General features: G+C 46.4%; 1 pseudogene; it reads left to right on the top strand.

Annotated features, from left to right (window-relative positions):
- The first annotated feature begins 18,862 nt into the window (after positions 1-18,862).
- Positions 18,863-19,007, top strand: part of LOC108490971 — an 802-nt pseudogene continuing 657 nt past the window's right edge.

The following is a 19,007-nucleotide window of genomic DNA, read 5'->3' as shown; positions in this document are numbered from 1 at the left end:
GAGTGTATCTGTGTGTGTGTGTGTGTGTGTGTGTCCCTCTGGGTATACACTTTTGCACATGCTTGCAGGGGCCAGAGGAGGAGATGCTGTCCTGTTCTATCACGTTCTGCCTTATCCCCTTGAGACAGGGTCTCTCACTGAACCTGGACTTGAGCCAGCAGCCAGTAGGCCCCCAACCTTCCTGTCTCTGTCTAGCTCCTCTGGATGGCGCTGGGGTTATAGCCAAGCACACGTGCCCATGCCCAGCTTTTCACGTGGGTGCTGGAACCTGAACACAGGACCTTATGTTTGCTCAGCAAGCACTCTTACCCAATGAGCCATCTCTCCAGTCCCCCATAAAGATTTTTCAAAAGACTTGATATATGTTTGTAATCCTAGTACTCAGGAGACAGAGGCAAGAGGATCAGGAGTTCATGGTCATCCTGGCCTATAAGAGACCTTGTCTCAAAAACAAAAACAGGTACTGGAGTGATGGCTCAGAAACTAAGTGCAACTACAGAGCCCAGCACCCACCTTGGGAGGGTCACAAATGCCTGTCATTACAACTCCAAGGGATCTGACACCTTATTCTGGCCTTCATGGGCACCTGCACGCACGCACGCACACACACACACACACACACACACACACACACACACACAGATACAAATAAAATAGGAGAGAGAGAGAGAAAAGAAAGGACAGGCCGAGACAAGCCAGGACCATCACTACCATATCCCAAGTCAGCAGGAAACAGCACCCGTCTCTCGGAGGTAAACTTTTCCAACTCTCCTGGCACTATCTCAGTGAATGGCGAGAACAGTCAAAGCTTTTGCCCAAGTATCTCTGAGTGGACAGAGTACAAGCGGTGTTTAAGTTCTTCCGATTCTTTGCACTTTCTTCCCTTTTATCTGGTGGTGGTTTCGGAACCGGTGTCCTATCATCCAGTGCAGGCTGGTCTCGAAGTCTACATTCTCTTACCTCAACTGAGGTAAGATTACAAGCACATGCTACCACACCCTACCGGGTTTTCTGGGTTTTCTACAGTGAACAGGTGATATGTTTGAAATAAGATTGAAATTAGTAATAGTAGTTGGTTAAATATCATGAGAAGTTGGTCTGAAGAGAGAGTCAGTCAGCATGAGTGCTGTCCTAGGGTCCCAGGGGAGGCAGAGGCAGGAGGCCCACAAGTCTGAGGCCAACTTGGCCTATACAGTGAGTTCCAGGCTAGCCAGGGTTAAACAGCAAATATCTGTTCTCAAAATAAAATATAAAATAACAATAAAATTAAATTTAAAAGGAAAGGACCTACAGATATTGAGTCCAGGAACAGACCACACAACCCCACCACTGGAAAGACAGCCAGACCAGCAGCAACTCAGCTTAGGGGACCCAGAACCCAAGAGGTGTGTGTTCAAGCCAAATCTCTTTCTAACAGCATCAGCTGGTAGCTTTCTGCTTCCTTAAAAAAGGAAACACCTTGAAAAGATCATTCTTGAATCATCTGTCAACAGAGATTTGGTTCTAAGAACACATTATGGATTTTCTGTAGAAATGGCCAGTACAATTTAGTGGAGAACAGCAACGTTAGACACGTGTGTGAGCCTGGCTGGCGGGTCCTGTGGTGCCTTAATAAAGGATGGTGCCATTTTTCTTTAGCTAAATTTCTGCTAGAAATACTATCAGAGGAGTCTTCGTTGTCCCCTGCGCCCATCTTTTCTGCAATTTGGACACTTCAGGTTTTCATGCAAAATTCACCATGTACAGTCTCGGCTTGGTGTGATCCTTCCTGGGTTTTCCCTTTGATGTCATCACTATGTCCATCCGTTAGGGTAGAGAAACAGCAGAGTTTGGGAAAACACCGCTCCCTCAGACCCCGGCTCCCTTTCAGGCCGGGGGCCTTCATCTAGCCCAGTTGCCATTCTTATGCTTCTCCCTGCAGCGCCCCGGTGCCATTTTTATTAAAGCCCCAGTTCATCCACACCCAGCCGCACGACTTCTTACAGGCTTCAGAATAAATCACCACATCGCTCCGATCTTGGCTTCTCTGCCCTCGGCTTTCAATTAAATTTAGAATTGACTTTAAAGGTTCAACCTCAATGTGCGCGGTTGAAAATGACCCTGTTTCCCCTTTCCCACCACCTGCGACTTCCTGAGCGCGGCTCTTACACTCCAGCTCCCGGTTCAAAAACTAGAAACAGGAATTTGCTTCATGTGCCCACGGCAAACTATAAGTCTCAAGCTGTTTAAAGACTTTAAAGTTCCATCCAAAAGGTAAAGTCTACTCTGCAGAGAGAAATCTGGGGGCCTGAATCTACCTCTGCCTGTGCTCGGGAGGAACAGGAGCAGACCAACCCCACCTCCGAGCTCAACACTTTTAATTTGTTTTATTTCTACATTTTTGCATTTGGGATGGCCAGTCGGTTCGCAACTATTAAGGTGATCACGTAAAGTCCGTGTAGTCAGTGATGAGAGAACACCAAGGATGACTGACATCAAAACTGACTTTTATCTTTTGTCTTGTCATTTGGTTTCTGACTCTTAGCAAGGTTTGCAGTCTGGGAAGCAAGCATGGAGGGCTCTTTAGAAGCATCCTGATCCTGCCAGCTTCATCCTCCACCCTTCAGAAGGATGACCGGTTTGAAAAACAGGTCTCTGTCCGCTGAGGAACCACTGCTATTTTAAGACACATAGTTCTATCTACATGCAGGAATAAGGTCCTTCCAGTGTGGAACATGAGGAAGGAATGATTTGTTTGTCGAAGGATCAAACAAGATTCAGGAGGAGAGAATGTGTGTAAAGGCTACAGACTGATTTCCTCATTCAACCAGCTATTGGGCATTTATCAGGTTCCAAGGTTCTACAGGTATGAGCCTCACTTTCCCTCAAAAATGGGAATAGAACTTGGAGGCAGAGACAGGCAGATCCCCAGGAGTTCCAGACCAACCAGTGCAGCACAGAGCCAAGTGTCTTAATTTATTCTTTTACTTAATTCTCACACAGCACAAAATGAAGGGTCTCTATCTCCTCCCTTTTTGATATAGGCTCTCGATATGTAGTCTGGCAAACGTGGAACTTGCTATGTAGACCAGGCTGGCCTTGAACTCACAGAGATTCACCGACTTCTGCCTCCCAAGTGCTGGGATTAAAGGTGTGACCCACCATGCTTGGCTCTTAGGACCATTTGCTTATTACATTCATGTATATGTATGTGTGCTCATGCATACACACCAGTGAAGGTCAGAAGACAATCTGTGGAAGTTAGTTATCTCCTTCCACTATGTGGGTGCCAGAGATGGAGCACAGGTCATCACACTTGACAACAAGCACCTTTATCTGCTGAGCCATCTCTCCTGGGCTCTCAAGGCCAGTTTTTGTGGCTTTACATAAATATGCAAGTTTCCCCAAAGTGCAGGGTTTGGAGCCTAATGAATGAGTGCTCTGAAACTTCTACTTTGGGCATTTTTTCCCTCCCTCTTTTGGGTTTTTAAGACAGGGTCTCAGGTAGACCAGGCTTGCCTCAAACTCATCAGGTAGCCAAGAATGACCTTGAACCCCTCCTCCTCCAGCCTCTACCTCCTGAGTGCTGGGATCACAGGTGTTAACTATCATGTCCAGCCGATGCAATGCTTTTAAGAAGAAAAAGGATTTTTGTCTCTTTTGGAGGGTACTTTTATTAACAAATATTATCTATAATAATGGCTCCAGTACTGTATTTTCATACATAATGCATTTTGATCATATTCACCCGCAGTTCCCACTCCTGCTGACCCTTCCCCTTCCCAACTCTTCCATGTCTGGGTGTGCGTGTATGAGTCCAAATGACTTTTGTTAGGGTTGCCTACAGAAACATGGGTGAGAGGTGATCTGTAGGAGCTTGGACACCCTCCCTCCCCATAACCATTCATTACCTATAGATACATGCTGACAGGCCCAATACTCTACAGCTCTTGGGCAGGTGAACTCAGCCTCTGTGAGTTCCTGGGTGAAACGCCAGTGTTATACCTAGAAGACAGCATCCCACAGCTCTGCACCTCTTCCCTTGGCTATATATTCTTTCTGCCTTCCTTCCATGATGTTTCCTGGGCCTTGGAAGGGGCACTATAGACAGATGTCCTATTTATGGATAAACATTCATCAATCGTATTCTTAGTATTTTGACCAGTTTTAAGTCTCTGTACTCCAGCTGGGCGTGGTGGTACTCACCTTTAGTCCCAGCACTCGGGAGGCAGAGACAGGCAGATCTCTGTGAGTTTGAGGCCAGCCTGATCTCTACAGCTAATCCAGGTCAGTTGGGGCTACAGAGAGACCCTGTCTCAAAAAGACCAAAAACTAAACTAAACTAAAATAAAATAAATAAAAAATAAGTCTCTGTGCTCACCACAGCCCACTGTGAAAAGAAACTTCTCTACCCAAAGTTGCAACAGCAGCAATGTATGAGTATAAACTCACTTAGCAGGCAATCTAATGGGCACATTGTGTCCAGTTAGCAAAATCAACAGCAGTAGCTTCCCATGGGGCCTCCGACCTCTGCAGCCATCAGTTTTGGACCAGCTCTACAGTACCAGATACAAATTCTCTCCTGTGGAACAAGCCTCAATTCTGACAGACATGCCATGGTTGTACCAGTGGACACATTGTGCTTGACCATTAGTAGTATAGCACTTTGGGCTTGTTTGTTGAGAGAAGTATTCATATATCCCAGGCTGGCCTAGTGCTATGTAATCAAGGTTAGCCTCGAACTACTGATCCTCCTGTCTCCACTCCCAAGTGCTAGGGAGGTTTGTGTCATCATGGCCAACTTGAGTCATGTAATGATTAATTCTCACTGTGTCTTGTAAATAGCATCACACACGAGTTTCTGTCTCCATTTAAACTCTTCTAACTGGAACCTCCCCTCTTCAGCTCTAACAGCTCTATTGGTGGGCACAGTTCTGACTGCTTTGACTTTTCCTTTCTCTCCAGGACGTCCTGCCTTTCTTGGGAGGAAACGATACAAGAGCTGAAGGCTGTGAGCTGTGGATTGAAAAGGGTGGCTCCACACGGACCCTCTTCTGAAAGGCCACAGCCACCCCCTAGGTTAACTGACGTTTCCAGATTCTGCATTTTATAGCCTTCCGGGTAGCAGCTTTTACTAAGGGGCGTTTCCTCTCGGCCTTACCCACTGTCACAGGAAAAATGACAGCTGTGCACGTAAATCAAAGCCAGGAACGCAGAGTTCTTAGGACCTGGGAACCCATTTTTCACTGGGTTATGTCTCATGGTTGTTTTTATTTTGTTCAATGTGGCTTTAGTTTAGTTTAGTTTAGTTTAGTTTAGTTTAGTTTAGTTTAGTTTAGTTGTTTTGTTTTTGAGACAGGGTCTCCTATAGCACCAGCTGGCCTGAACAACTCACTGTGTAGCTCAGATTGGCCTCGAGCACGCACAGAGCTGCTTGCTCCTGCCTCTCGAATGCTGGATCAAGGTGTGCAGCACCACTTCTGGTTGGCTTTGGCTCTTTGAGACAGGATTTCACTGCACATAGCCCAGGTCAAATTCATGACCCAGCATGACCTGAGCTAGGTGCACAGGCAGATGGGCATATGGTACCACGGAGAGGCTTGCTGGGTAAATGCTCCTTGGCATTTCAAAGGTATGAAGGAGGAGCAAACTGCCCTAAAATTTTCTACCAAGACTGTCATGACCGTTTTCTTCCTCTGGCCCACCGGGCACAGTGGCATGTTACACTGTACTTGGCTTAGACTAGGATTAAACTAAATCACTCCACAGAGCAAGTGGAGTTACATAATAGAAAATTAGCCAACTATGGTGGCGCACGCCTTTAATTCCAGCACTCGGGAGGCAGAGGCAGGAGGATCTCTGTGAGTTCGAGGCCAGCCTGGTCTACATAGTGAGTTCCAGGACAGCTGGGGCTACAGGGAGACCCTGTCTCAAAAAGACCAAAAAAAATTACCTTTTTTTTCTTTCTTTTCCTTTTCGTTCTTTCAAATCTTTTAATTAATTTATTTGATTGTTTGGTTCGGTTTTTATTGAGAAAGGGTCTCACCATGCAGCACTGGCTGGCCTGGAACCCTCTCTGTAGACCAGGCTGGCCTCCAACTCACAGAGACTACTTGTCTCAGTCTCCTGACTGCTGGGATTAAAGGCTTGAGCCACCTTGCCTGGCTCCTGTCTTTTTTTGTTTTTTAATTTCCAGAAATTATCTTTCCCAAGTAACTAAAAAGGTGCCACACGGCTCTCTGTAGTTGCACAAACATTTCCTCGCTCTCCCCAGACAGCCTTTAAACCTCAAGTATGAAAAAGATGGATGGGTGAAAACGTCCTTTTGTGGGGCCAGTTGGAAAGAAAAAGGGGATGAGCTGGAACTGGAGGAGAAGAAAGTTTAAGAAGGATGGCTATGACCAAAATATAATGTATGCATGTGCGAAAACGTCACAGTGAAACCCATTTATGTGTAATTAGCATATGCTAATTGAAGACATTCTAAAAATGTCTTTTGGGAGGCTGGGGATGGAGCTCAGCGGTAGAGAGCTTGTCTGGCATTGTGAGGCCCTGGGTTCGACTCCCAGCAGCACAAACTGACTAAAGGAAGAAAGCGGACGTGTTTGTACTCAGCGTGTTTGCAGATGCCACCACCCAGAGCTCTGGCGGGTCTTTGCTGCAAGGATCAAGCTCCAGCCGTGTTATTTCCACTTCTTTTTTTTGAGGCAGGTCTTACTGTGTAGCTGACCTGGAACTCGCCATGTAGACTATCCCAGGCTGGCTTCCATCTCGCAGAGACCTGCCTGCCTCTGCCTCTCAGTTACATTTTCTGGTTCTTGAGGCAGGGTCTCTGGACATAGTCCCAGCCTCTCTCTTGCCTCAGCTGACCCTGGCACCATCGGTGCAGGCCTGAACCACACCTGGCCCTTGTCTCACTTTTCAAAACACTTTCACATGGACATGACTAGGCCTAAATTAAAACATCCATTTTGCAGATAAGGAAACTTGACCCAGAGAGATTAAGGGGCCAAGGCCACAAGCTGGTTAGCCCATTAGGGCAGCAAGAGAATCCACCTTTAGCATTTTTCTCTTTTTCAACCCCAGGCCGACCTTGAATCCCTGACCCACTACCTCCACCTTTGCAGTGCTGGGGTTCTAGTGTGTACCATGCCTAGTTTATGCCTTTAGTATTAAGGCTTTTCTTTTGTTTTCTTAATTGTGTGTGTGTGTGTGCCAGCCAAAGTGTGAATGCGGAGGTCAGAGGACCACCTTCAGGGGTCATTTTCTCCTTCACCATACCAGTTGGGTCCCTTGATCAAACTCAGGCTGTCAGGCCTAGCGAAAGGTGCCTCTGCCTCCTGAGCCATCTTGCTGACTCCTTTTCTTTTCAATTTTAAAACATTTACTTGCCGGGCGTGGTGTCACAGGCAGAGCTCTGTGAGTTCAAGGCCAGCTTGGGTCTACGTAGTGAGTTCCAGGACAGCTGGGGCTACAGGGAGACCCTGTCTCAAAAAACCAAAAAAAAAAAAAAAAGAAATTTTCTTAGGCATAGCACCACTTATGGTGATGCACGCCTTTAGTCCCAGCACTTGGGAAGAAGAGGCAGGTGGATCTCTGTGAGTTCCAGGCCTGGTGGGCCTATAGGGAGACCCTGTCTCAAATAATCAAAATAAAAATGCATTTGTATTTATTATTTATATTTTTGTTTTTCATATTTTTATTTTATGTGTATGAGTGTATTGCCTGCATGCATGTAAGTACACCTATGTCATACAGTGTCCTTGGAGGTTAGAACAGGGCATCGATCCCTTGGAAGTGGAGTTATTGGCAGTTGTTAGCTGCCATGTGGGTGCTGGGAACTGAACCCTGGTCCTCTGCAGAGCAGCCAGTGCTCTTAAGCCCTGAGCATCTCGCCAACCCAGGTTTTATTTTCTCGATACTACACTTTGCTTGATATTTCCTTATAAAAAAAAAAAAATGTGTAATCTGCCAATTCTTCTTGAAGCTGCCGAACTCTAGCCTTCAGCAAAATGCCTTACCGCACACCTTGCCAAGGTGACTTGTCTCTAAGACCCTAGAGACATTGTGCCTTGAAAATATTTGAAATCTGTTTTTTTCTAGAATTTACATTACATCATGGAGCCAGGCAGAAGGCAGGCTTGTCATTCAAACTATTCCACTTGAGAGGCTGAAGCAGGAGGATCATAAGTTCAAGGTCAGCTTTAGCAACTTAATGAAATTCTGTCTGAAAATAAAAAAGTAAAAAGAAGGTTCTGGGGTTGGAGAGACAGCTCAGTGGTTAAGAACACTGGTTGTTCTTACAGAAGACCTGGGTTTGAAGCCCAGCACCCACATGGCAACTAACAACTGTCTAGTCCCAGGGAATCCGACAGCCTCTTCTGTCCTCCGTGGGCATTGCAGGACATGGGTGCACTTACCTACATGCAGGAAATACATGAACACACATAAAATTAAAAAAATAAATAAAATTTTTTTAAAAAAAGTGAAAAGGTTGTGTGTGACCTCAATGGTAGAGCCTTGCCCACCATCCCATGGTCCTCTCTTTAACCCCTGGGACCGCCAAAAGAAGACAGCATAAGAACAGAAGTTGCCTGACCTATTTCATTCCGTGCCTTCACCTACAAAATGGTAGCACTGTTACCAGGCATGTGAGAGAGACGTGAGACTCAAGTCAGCCCTGTGACGCCCTTTCCCAGTAGCCTGTAGATACTCAGTATTAAAACTCTGCCCTTTCTTTGAGGTCAAGGAGGCTGAGGCTCTAGGATGCCTCTCCAAGGCTATAAGCTGCCAAAATGGAGGTAGAATGACAGGATCCTGGAAAGCCCTGTAGGCTAGAGAGGGGTGAAGCAAGACCTGGTCAGGGAGGGGCCTGAGGGGTTTCCCACTTCACCAAGATTGCCTAGAACTCAGACCTGTGCACTTCCTGTTCCCACTGTTGGGAACTCAGCTGGTTACTAGGTGGCCTCCTTCCCTGCTTGGGTCATTCCTTCAAGGACACAGTTACTATCTGAATCAATTAAAAATCTATTTCCCCAACTACTTACCCCTTGGCAACCCTACAACCCCTTATCTTATCTTATTGAAACAAGGTCTCACCCAGGCTGGCCTTGAACCTGCTCTCCTCCGGCCCCAGCCTCCAGGAGTGCCCTCTTCACCCAGGTCAGACCTCTTTGATGAACTTTTCCCCTAACACCAATATATGAAACTATATTTCATGTTGACTTAACTATCGATGTCTCGCACTAGAAGGTAAAAGGTAGCTTCTATCAAGAAGGGACTTTTTGCGTGTTTTTAATATTAGCACTTGGGAGGCAGAGGCAGGAGAATCTCTGTGAGATTGAAGCCAGCCTGGTCTACACAGTGAGTTCCAGGCCAGCTGGAGCTAAAGGGAGACCCTGTCTCAAAAAGACAGAAAAAAAAAGGAACTTTTTGTTGTGTTCAATGCATACAGTAACTTCCAGAAGTAATGCTGTTAAATGTTTGTTGAATGAATGAGAGACATGAACGTGTTATATACATGAAATAACACTTTAAATTTGTTACATTTGGCATTCATTTTATGAGAGAGAGAGAGAGGAGAGAGAAATGCCATGGTGTACATGTGGAGGTCAGAGGACAACTTGTGGGAGTACGGTTCTCTCCTTCAGCCACAAGGGTTCTGAGTATTGAACTCAGGTCAGGTTGTCAGGTGGTCAGGCTTGGCAGCAATTGCCTTTGCTGAGCCGTCTCCGTGGCTCCGTAAACAGTGTTCTTCTAGGACTTGGAATTAACATGTGGGCTCCGCAGACCAGCTCCTCCATTTCTGATCTTAACTGGTATTTTCAGCCTTGTCCTAGGATCCATATAATGGTTAACGCTAAATGACACATTCAAATAAATGGTAGAAAGATGAACTGTTCTCTAAAACTGGTGCATTTCACTTGGGAAGAGCGATGTTTGTGCTCAGGCCTAGAATCCCAGAGCTTGGGAAGCTGAGGCAGGAGACTGGCAAACAAAAAGTAAGGTGTTACTAAGCCCAGAACCTTGAAACAGATCTGACCTTGTCACCTGTGGCGGCAGCCCCACCCAGAGGCCCTGGGGTCTCAGGCTTCCCAGGCTTGCCTCACTGCCCTAGCAGTTCTTAAGTGTCCTGCTCGGGTCAGTGGCCTGGATCCAAGTCCTCTAGATCCTTTGGGGCCAGTCCTCTCCCAATCTTCCCCCAGCCTGGGGCACTTCTTCCTCTCAAATGCAAGTCATTAGAGACTTCTAAGAAAGATTTCCCAGAACCTGAGGCAGCTTAACCTGATTAGAAAGCACCCTGGGGCCCCAAGGTGCCTGCCAGGTTCCCATCCCCCAACTGTTGGAGTTAGGAAATCTCAGGTGCCGCTGGATATCTTTCACCCCTCCTTCCTGAACCTGCAACATCTTCTGCTGGTATGGCCCCTTTATTAGGACTGAATCACCTCTCTGTTCCTTCAGGACCTGACCCTTGACCTTTGCTTCAAAGCATCTCCATTAGTCAGAATGATGTTCAGTGAGACACACAGTCAAATGAATAGTCAGCCTTCCGCGAACTGGTTCTGGGACCCCTCACAGAACAAAATGCATAAGGAGCTGGAGAGATGGCTCAGCAGTTAAGAGCATTGGCTGCTCTTGCAGAGGACCTGGGTTTGGGTCCCAGCCCCCATATGGTGGTTAACTTGTCTGTAATTTGGGTTCCAGAGATTCTGATGTCCTCTTCTGGCCTCCACAGGCATTGCACAACATGGGTGCACTTACACACATGCAGGCAATACACTCATACACATAAAAAATAAAAATAACTTTTTTTTGGTCTTTTTGAGACAGGATCTCCCTGTAGCCCCAGCTGGTCTCAACCTCACTATGTAGAACAGACTGGCCTTGAACTCACAGAGAGCCACCTGCCTCTGCCTCCCAAGTGCCCCACATTCTTTGCAGCAACAGTGGACTGACACCCAATGCAATGTAAGTTCAGGGTGAATGTTCTACTGTCTGGGGACTAACAACAAAAGATGCTGCAGAAGTTCAATGCGGACACAGTGTTTTTCCAAATATTTTTCCTTGAAACAGGTTCTCATGTAGCCCAGGCTGGCCTCAAACTCCTTCTGTAGCTGAGAGCTGAGGCTGACCTCAAACTTCTCAGTCAGGGGATCCCTTACCTCCCAAGTGCTGGGATTACAGACATGCCACCATTCCTGGTTATAAGCAGTGCTAGGGATGGAACCCCAGACTGTGTGTGTACTAGGCGAGTACCATACTCACCGAGCTACAACCCCAGCCCATCTCCTCTCTCATACCTAACAGAACAGCTTCTGTACCTCCCAGGACGGAACAAGAGTGTGGCCCAACACTTCACCGTCTAAACCCAGTGACCTCTGGAACCACCTGTAAAGTTAAGGAGAAATTCTGGAAGAACTTGAGTCGCAGGAGCTGCTCAAGGTGTCTTAACCTTGAGATTGTTGAAGGGGCAGGCTGGACCTTTTCAAATGGGAGCAGTGATCTTGGTTCCGAGCATATGGTCAAACCACAAGCCACAGAGTCAACACGGTAGGTGGTGGTCCTGAGGAGCTGAGAGAATTGGAAGCAGTGCTTACCATTACTTAACTGGCAAACAGCTCAAAACAGTCTTAATTGGCTGGGTGTGGTGGTGTGCTCAGCTCTGGAAGCAGATGCCAAACAGGTGGATCTCTGAGCGTGCCAGGCCAGCTTGGTCTATGTAGCAAATTCCAGGTCACCTGGGGCTATGTAGTGAGACCCTGTCTCAAGAAACAAAGACAACAGAAAAATCTGAATTATAGTTTGTTGCAGTGCCTCATCACAGAAAGTGTACCTCAACAGAGCCTGGGTCTCTCAGGAGGCGCTAACAACTAGGCAAGAAGATGGTTCGCTGCCCTGAGAGAAAGTAATCAACATTAGAACTCGAGGACTGGGGTCAGTTTGGCTGGTAGAGTGCTTGTCTAGCATGCACACCGCCCTGGGTTCCATCCCTAGCACTGCATAAACCCAGCCTAGCCCGTGCACGCCTGCATTCTGCAATCCCAGAACTCGGAAGGTGCAGACAGGAGGATCTGGAGTTCAAGGTCATACTTAGCTGCCTGAGCTACCTGAGACCCTGTCCCAAAAAAAAGGAGAGGGAGGGAGGAAAGAAGGGGGGGGCAAGAGAGAGAGAGAGAGATCCAAATTTTTTTTTACTCTAACCTGGGACAGAACTTAAGCCCAGGCAGTAAGGTGGGTGCTCCAAGTCAATCCCCAGATCTACACCATCATAGCTAATATCCCCTGTCCAACTTTCCGAGCGCACCAACTGCAAGGGAGGCACTCCTTAATCAGAAATGAGCTGACATGTTAGACTGCAATGAAGCAAAATTCACCTTTCACGCTACACCAAGAGATGCCGCAGATGAAAGTTAACAACTTTTATTTTATTACCAGAGTCAACTATGGCAGGGGATCTTTCTTGAACTAGGGATGTGAAAGCTTACAACACTAACCTCTCATGCTTGCCAGCAAGGAGACTTTCTGAAGTCAACAAAAACATGTGCTGTGAGACTTCCTGTTCCTCCAAGATGTGGGCAGATGAGGAGTCCCAGACGCACATTCCCACCACCCTGAAGCCACCTGCCACCATGCTCTCCCCTTCACAATGAACGGTGAGTCCCTAAACTGTGGGCCAAATAAGCCCTTCCTCCCTTAAAAAAAAAAAAAAAAAGTGACCTGTAAAGAGGAGATACTGACAGGTGGCCATCTCTGGTATTCAAGATTCAGGCCTCTGCAGCCAACTTTCCACATTGTCAACTGGTTAGAGGGATTCCCAGCAAGGAAAGACCTCAGCATCCCGCAAGTCTCAGAAACTGAGCTGAACTTGAGGAATAACCTTGAGGGAATCGGGCCTAAGTGCCACAGGGAAAGCTCTCTGTAAGTTACTGTTGTTTGTTTGCATTCCCTGGTGTTTCTGTGATAAAATTTCTTTCTCTTTTATAATTTCAAAATATTTTATTAGTATTGCTTTCTTTTAAGTATTTTATTAATTTTATTTTACGTGCCAGTGCTCTTAACTGCTGAGCCATTTCTCCAGCCCTTTAATTTTATTTAATGTGCATGAGTGTATTACCTACATGCTTGTAAGTGCACCCATGTCATGCAATGCCCACAGCAGACAGAGAGGGCATCAGATCTCCTGGAACTGGAGTTATGAACAGTTGTTAGCCACCATGTTGGTGCTGGGAATCGAACCCAGGTCCTGTGCAAGAACAACCAGTGCTCTTAACTGCTGAGTTATCTCTCCAGCCCCTAGCACTGCTTTAAGAAATAAATGATTGGGACTAGAGAGATAGCTTAGGGGTTAAAAGCAGTGTCTCCTCTCCCAAAGGACCTGGATTTGATTCCCAATACCCACATGGCAGCTAACAACCATCCATCACTCCAGTTCCAGAGGATGTGACATCTTCTTCTGTCTTCCATGGTCATTGCATGACACAGGCACACTTACACACAGGTAGGCATAACACTCATACACATAAAAGAAAAATAAAATGCCAGGCATGGTGGCTCATGCCTTTAATTACTCAGGAGGCAGAGGCAGGCCAACTGGGGCTACAGGGAGACCCTGTCTCAAAAAGACCAAAAATAAATAAACAAAAGAAATAACATAAAAAGCTGGGCATGGTAGTCCACGCCTTTAATTTCAGCACTTGGCAGGCAGAGGCAGGCAGATCTTTGTGAGTTCGAGGCCAGCCTGGTCTACATAGTTAGTTCCAGGACAGCTGGGGCTACAGAGAGACCCTGTCTCAAAAAGACCAAAAAAAAGAGAACATGATTATATTGAAAGGCTTTGCATTGGTTAAATTTGGAAAGGGAGTGAACGGCAAACACATACTACAGCAACTGACAAATTTCACATTATTGCTGAAGCTTCGTAGAACAGTTTTGTCAGTAATATTAAAAAATTATAGATAGAGAGAATTGTGAATTTACATTTTAAAATACAATTACTTATTTTTGGTTTGAGAATTGTATTAGTTACTATTAGAGTACTGGTTTTTCTTCTTCTTTTTTTTTTAACTTCCCAGACTGTGATTTTTGTATTTAAGCACTACACTCAGCTCTTTAAGAGTCCTTAGGAGGTATGCGTTTTATAGGAGCTCAAAAAAGATGGGAGCACACGAGGGACAGAACTAAGGCCCTGGGGAGGAAGCCCTTCACCTGGTTCTACTTGGCCCACTGTCCTGGGTAAGCCATCCATTCAAAGAAAGCTCTTGGACTTCCTATACAATATTTTCTCCATCTGAGGGGACCAGAACTGGTTCCCGAAATCTGGCTTAGGTGTTAAGTACCAGCTTGTGGTCTGTCACAGGGAAGCTCACATTTTTTTCTTAAATTGAACACACTTACTGCAACTTTGAACTTTCTAGACACACCAGAAAAGCCAGCTAAGGAGAGGAGCCCTCTGGTCTCAGTTGTAAAGATCACCAAAGTCAATCATGTATTTCTAGAGAGAGGTAAGCTGCTCTCCTTCCTTGGGCTTGGCTTTTGGCTCTCTCTCTCTCTCTCTCTCTCTCTCTCTCTCTCTCTCCTTTTTACACTTTTTATTTCTTGAGCTAGGTTCTCCTATTTCCCAGGCTGGCCTCTAATTCACTGTGTAGCTAAGGATGACCTTGAGCTCATCCTTCTGCCCCCACCTCCCAAGTGCTGGTACCACAGGCCACCACGCCTAGCCCAGCACAAAGACTTTAAGTAGCAAAAGAGAACTTAATAATATTTGTGTGTGTGTGTGTGTGTGTATGTGTGTGTGTGCGCGCGCGCACATGCCATGACCCATATGTGGAGGTCAGAGGACAACTTTCTGTAGTTGGTTCTCACGTTCCACCAAGTGGGTTCCCAGGATTGAATTTAGGTCCCCAGGTTTGTGCAGTAAAGCTCCTTTACCGGCTGAGCCAGATTGCTGCACCTCCGAACCCTTTTAGGTTTTAAAATAACTGCTTTTGGTAGCTTTCCTTCTATCCCAACCCTCAGGAGGACTCTGAGAACATGTCACAATGACATATTTATATCGAATTTGGAATTGAAAAAAAATTGCTGGGAATGTTAAGCATTTATAGATCCAAAACTGATTCCAGTGAAAGTTATGTGACCTTTTTTACCTTCTCACACCCCAATAAGTCATTAAAGATGCGTGCAGACATTGTCTTTACCATGAATAATCAAATAAAGAAAATCGTGGATGCAAACTGATAGAAGAGGGTATTTCCAACAGGCAGGCCTCCAGTCTTGTGTCCCTGGGAGAGGAAGGGAAGCCTGGACTTTCATCAATCTCGCATCCTGCCCAGGAAGGATTTTTCCTCCTAGAAGCTGAACCAGGGAAGACTGTCTCCAAGTGGCCTCGCGGTTCAAGTGACCACGCTGCCCATGAAGCTGAAAAGATTTGCAGAGAGAGGACGATTGTCCCGCTGGCCACAGTAAATAAAATAACAGCGGTGGGGCGATTTGCAAGCCTGTAACTCCTTTGTGCTGGGTTGAGCCTTGAGGGCCTGAGGGCCTCTGTGTGCCTTCTCCGCAGGACCCCAGGTCTGGCCCTGCAGCACAAAGCCGGTCCGGCCCCTCCCCCAGCCCCTCACCCCCAGTCGCACAGCGCACTGAAGACTTTCAGTGGGGTGCAGGGCAGTGCAATTTAGGATTCTGCAGTACCCGGTGAATGGCCAAGTGTATCAGACACCGGCTAGACTTAGAAATAGCCTTTTCTCACCCGATTAACCCTTGCCTAGCTGAGCTGCTAGATGCTGCCTGCTGCCTGTGAACCGTGTGCATGAGACCCAGCTTCTCAAGGCCTGGGGATCCGCTGAATAAATGTCACGATTCATGGCCGAAAAGCCATTTAAATGATCTTATTCTTTCATAGCCGCGTAGGAGGTGGATAGGAAAGGGAAGGGGTTAGAGAGTAGAGGAGACATGACGAGAGAGACAGAGACAGAGATCTCTTTCTCCCTCACCCATGGGGACAGAGATGAGTCTGTGATTACTTTAATGACCGTGAAACTTGTGCATTCAAAGAAATAAATGAAGCTATGTAATCACCTTCGAAGTCCTATCAAAGCCGGTAAAAAGCTCGAGGGGAGGAGCAAGGTTATTTAATAGCGTTTGCGTCCCACAGGGCTCTGCAGGCCAAGGTAAACCCTCGAGGAGGCCTGAGTCCAACCCTGCCAGGGGCCTCATCAAGGGAAGGAAGGGCAGCCAGGAGCTGCTTCCGGGCATTTTGGTCAGGGAAGCCCGGTTGATGTGGGTTTCTAAACGGTTTACAGAGGGTATTCGAGGGTGTCCAAACACCATCCAGCCTGTGGTGCCCATATGCTTTGATCTTTAAATAACAAAGTCATTCTTGATTCAATAGGCAAACTTCCGATTATCTTAATGTAAAGCTATTTTAATACTTCTGTCTCCTTTTTTGTTTCTTAATGTGATATTATAAAATAATGTGACAGCTTACATAAGGAAGAGCTGACCAACACTGACCCCTCCTCAAGGCTGGAAAGAAAGAGGGAACAGGAACCCTAAAGAGAAGACCTCTCACATGGTGCTGATGTGTGACTTGTAATGAGCTGATTACAAACATAGGTGATTTGCTTTTTTTTGGTTATTTTGGCCTCTAGCTCTCTCCGTAGCTGAAGATGGTCTTAAATGTCTGATCTTGTTCTCATCTCCCAAAAGCTGGGATTACGGACATGCGGCACCATCCATGCATGCCCAGTTTATATGGTGCCAACACAGGGCCTCATGCATCATAGACCAGCAGGCTACCAACGGAGCCACGTCTGAAGCCTCAGGCTGTGATGTCGAGCAGCACTGTTTCCCAGCCTGTGGCTTGGCCTGTGCCTCTGCTGGTTTCCAGTCCCATGACTCGCCCTTGCTGGCTGTGTAGCTTAGCATTCCTGGGTCTCAGTTTCCTGATCCAGAGATCAGGTAGCCACCTACCTCAGCTTGCTGTGGAGAGGCTGGATGACAACCGCGTGGCACCCAGCTGTCTGACATGGTCATAACTGTGCTGTCATTACTCCAGCAGCTCATGGAACTCTAAATGAAATCCCTGTAAGTCTTGGGAAAATAAAACCTTAATCACCGCCTGCCCCAAAAAACCCCACCAAAAAAACAACAAACAAAAAAAACAACTGCCAGGTGGGGTGGTGCACACCGTCAGTCCCAGCTCTCGGGAAGCAGGGGAAACAGACGCTAGTCTATCTCTGTGAGTTCGAGGCCAGCCTGGTCTACCTAACAAGTTCCAGGCCAGCTGGGGCTACAGGAGAACCCTGTCTCAGAAAAGAAAAAAACATCAACAAAAACACAAAAACCACCCGTAGCCCCTCTAACCACCGATTTCTGACTATGAGTTTGCTATTATTGAAACTGCAAAACAAAACAAAATGACACCCAGTTAACTTTGAATTTTAGACAAACATCCACCATTTTTCAGTGTAAGCATGTCTCAATAAAACATAAATCATTTGAAGGGCTGGAGACATGGCTCAGTGTTAAGTGCATGTGCTGCTCTTGAAGAGCCCAGAGTACAGGTTCTAGCACCGGATTCATGTGCTTACAACTGCCTGCAACTCCAGGTCCCAGCCTCCCTGGGCACCCCAACACCTAAACACACACATAAATAAAAATGAATGAGTCTTTTAAAGAATCATTTGAAATTCAAACTCCATTGGCCAGGCAGTTCCCACATGTCAAGCCTGGCAACCTAACTCCAAACACTGAAAACTCAGGAAAGCTTGTTTGTTTGTGGTGTTGATTGAACCTAGAACCTTACCCAAGGTTGGTAAGTGCTCTATCCCAGAGCTCCATTCACAGTCAGGGTTTACTTGACACTTCCTTTAGCCCAAGTCTCTACTGAGCCAACAAGAAAAAAATTCTCATTTTAAAGCGAAATTAATAGTTATTTTATGTGTATGTGTATTGCGTGCATGTGCATGTATATAATCGCACCCATGTCATGCAATGCTCATAGAGAAGAGGGCATCAGATACCCTGGAGCTGGAGCCACCATGTGGGTGCTGGGAATGGAACCCAGGTCCTCTGTACCGCAGCCAGTGAGCTTATCCACTGAGCCATGTCTCCAGCCCCTGAAATTAATATCCTTTTCACTTACCCTGAACATACTTTGTCAACATACAAAAGGGTGAAGGATGGTCATTTTGACATTTTTAGGTTTAAAAAGTGGTTTGGACTGTCTGCGTTCTGTCCTGAACCACAGCAACGTGGCTGGCACTTTGGGGCTGTTTGGCAATTCTGAGCGAGCGTCCACCTGATGCTGACCCCCAACTTCCTGGTCATATTTCCCTCCTCCAGTACAGACTCCATGGAAACTCATCCCCAAGTGAATGTGGGGCTGACAGGGTACTGGCAGGTAAGATGCCACAACAGGACACGCTGTTACAAGGAAAAGAAGAGCCTTTCCAGGAAAACTGCAGGATGGGTAGCCTAAGAACTCAGAGTCCACAAATGCAAGAGTCAAGGTGTCCGTGTGCACAGGTACCACAAACAGATCTGTGACACTGACATTTGCTAAAAATTGTTTTTCCTGGGCTGGAGAGATAGCTCAGTGGTTAAGAACACTGACCCAGGTTCGATTCCTGGCACCTACATGGCAGCTATGAACTGTCCTTAACTCCAGTTCCAGGGGAATCTGAAGCCCTCTTCTGACCTCCATGGCATTGCAGGACATGGGTGCGCTCACATACATGCAGGCAATACACTCATACACATAAAATAAAAATAATATTTTAAAAAATTGTTTTTCCTGTTATTTTGTGTTTTGTAGAGTGAAAGGTTAGGAATTCATTATTAGAAATGCAAAAATTCTGTAAGTGGCCTTAGGTGACCTGTGAAAATGGTTCTCTACTCTCTTGACCCAGAAAACCCTACAAAATCATGCAAACCAAGAGGTTCCAACCTTTGTGTTCACTTTAAGAACACAGGTGAAACTTCCCAGGCCGTCAAGTGTATGCATATCCGAAAAGCCAGCAAGTATGAGA

This window comes from Nannospalax galili, unplaced genomic scaffold, assembly GCF_000622305.1.
Source record: "Nannospalax galili isolate Female #2095 unplaced genomic scaffold, S.galili_v1.0 scaffold1177, whole genome shotgun sequence".
In the NCBI taxonomy this organism is placed as follows: Eukaryota; Metazoa; Chordata; class Mammalia; order Rodentia; family Spalacidae; genus Nannospalax; species Nannospalax galili.
Note: the sequence above shows the minus strand (reverse complement) of the source record. Positions and strands in the feature narration are given on the sequence as shown.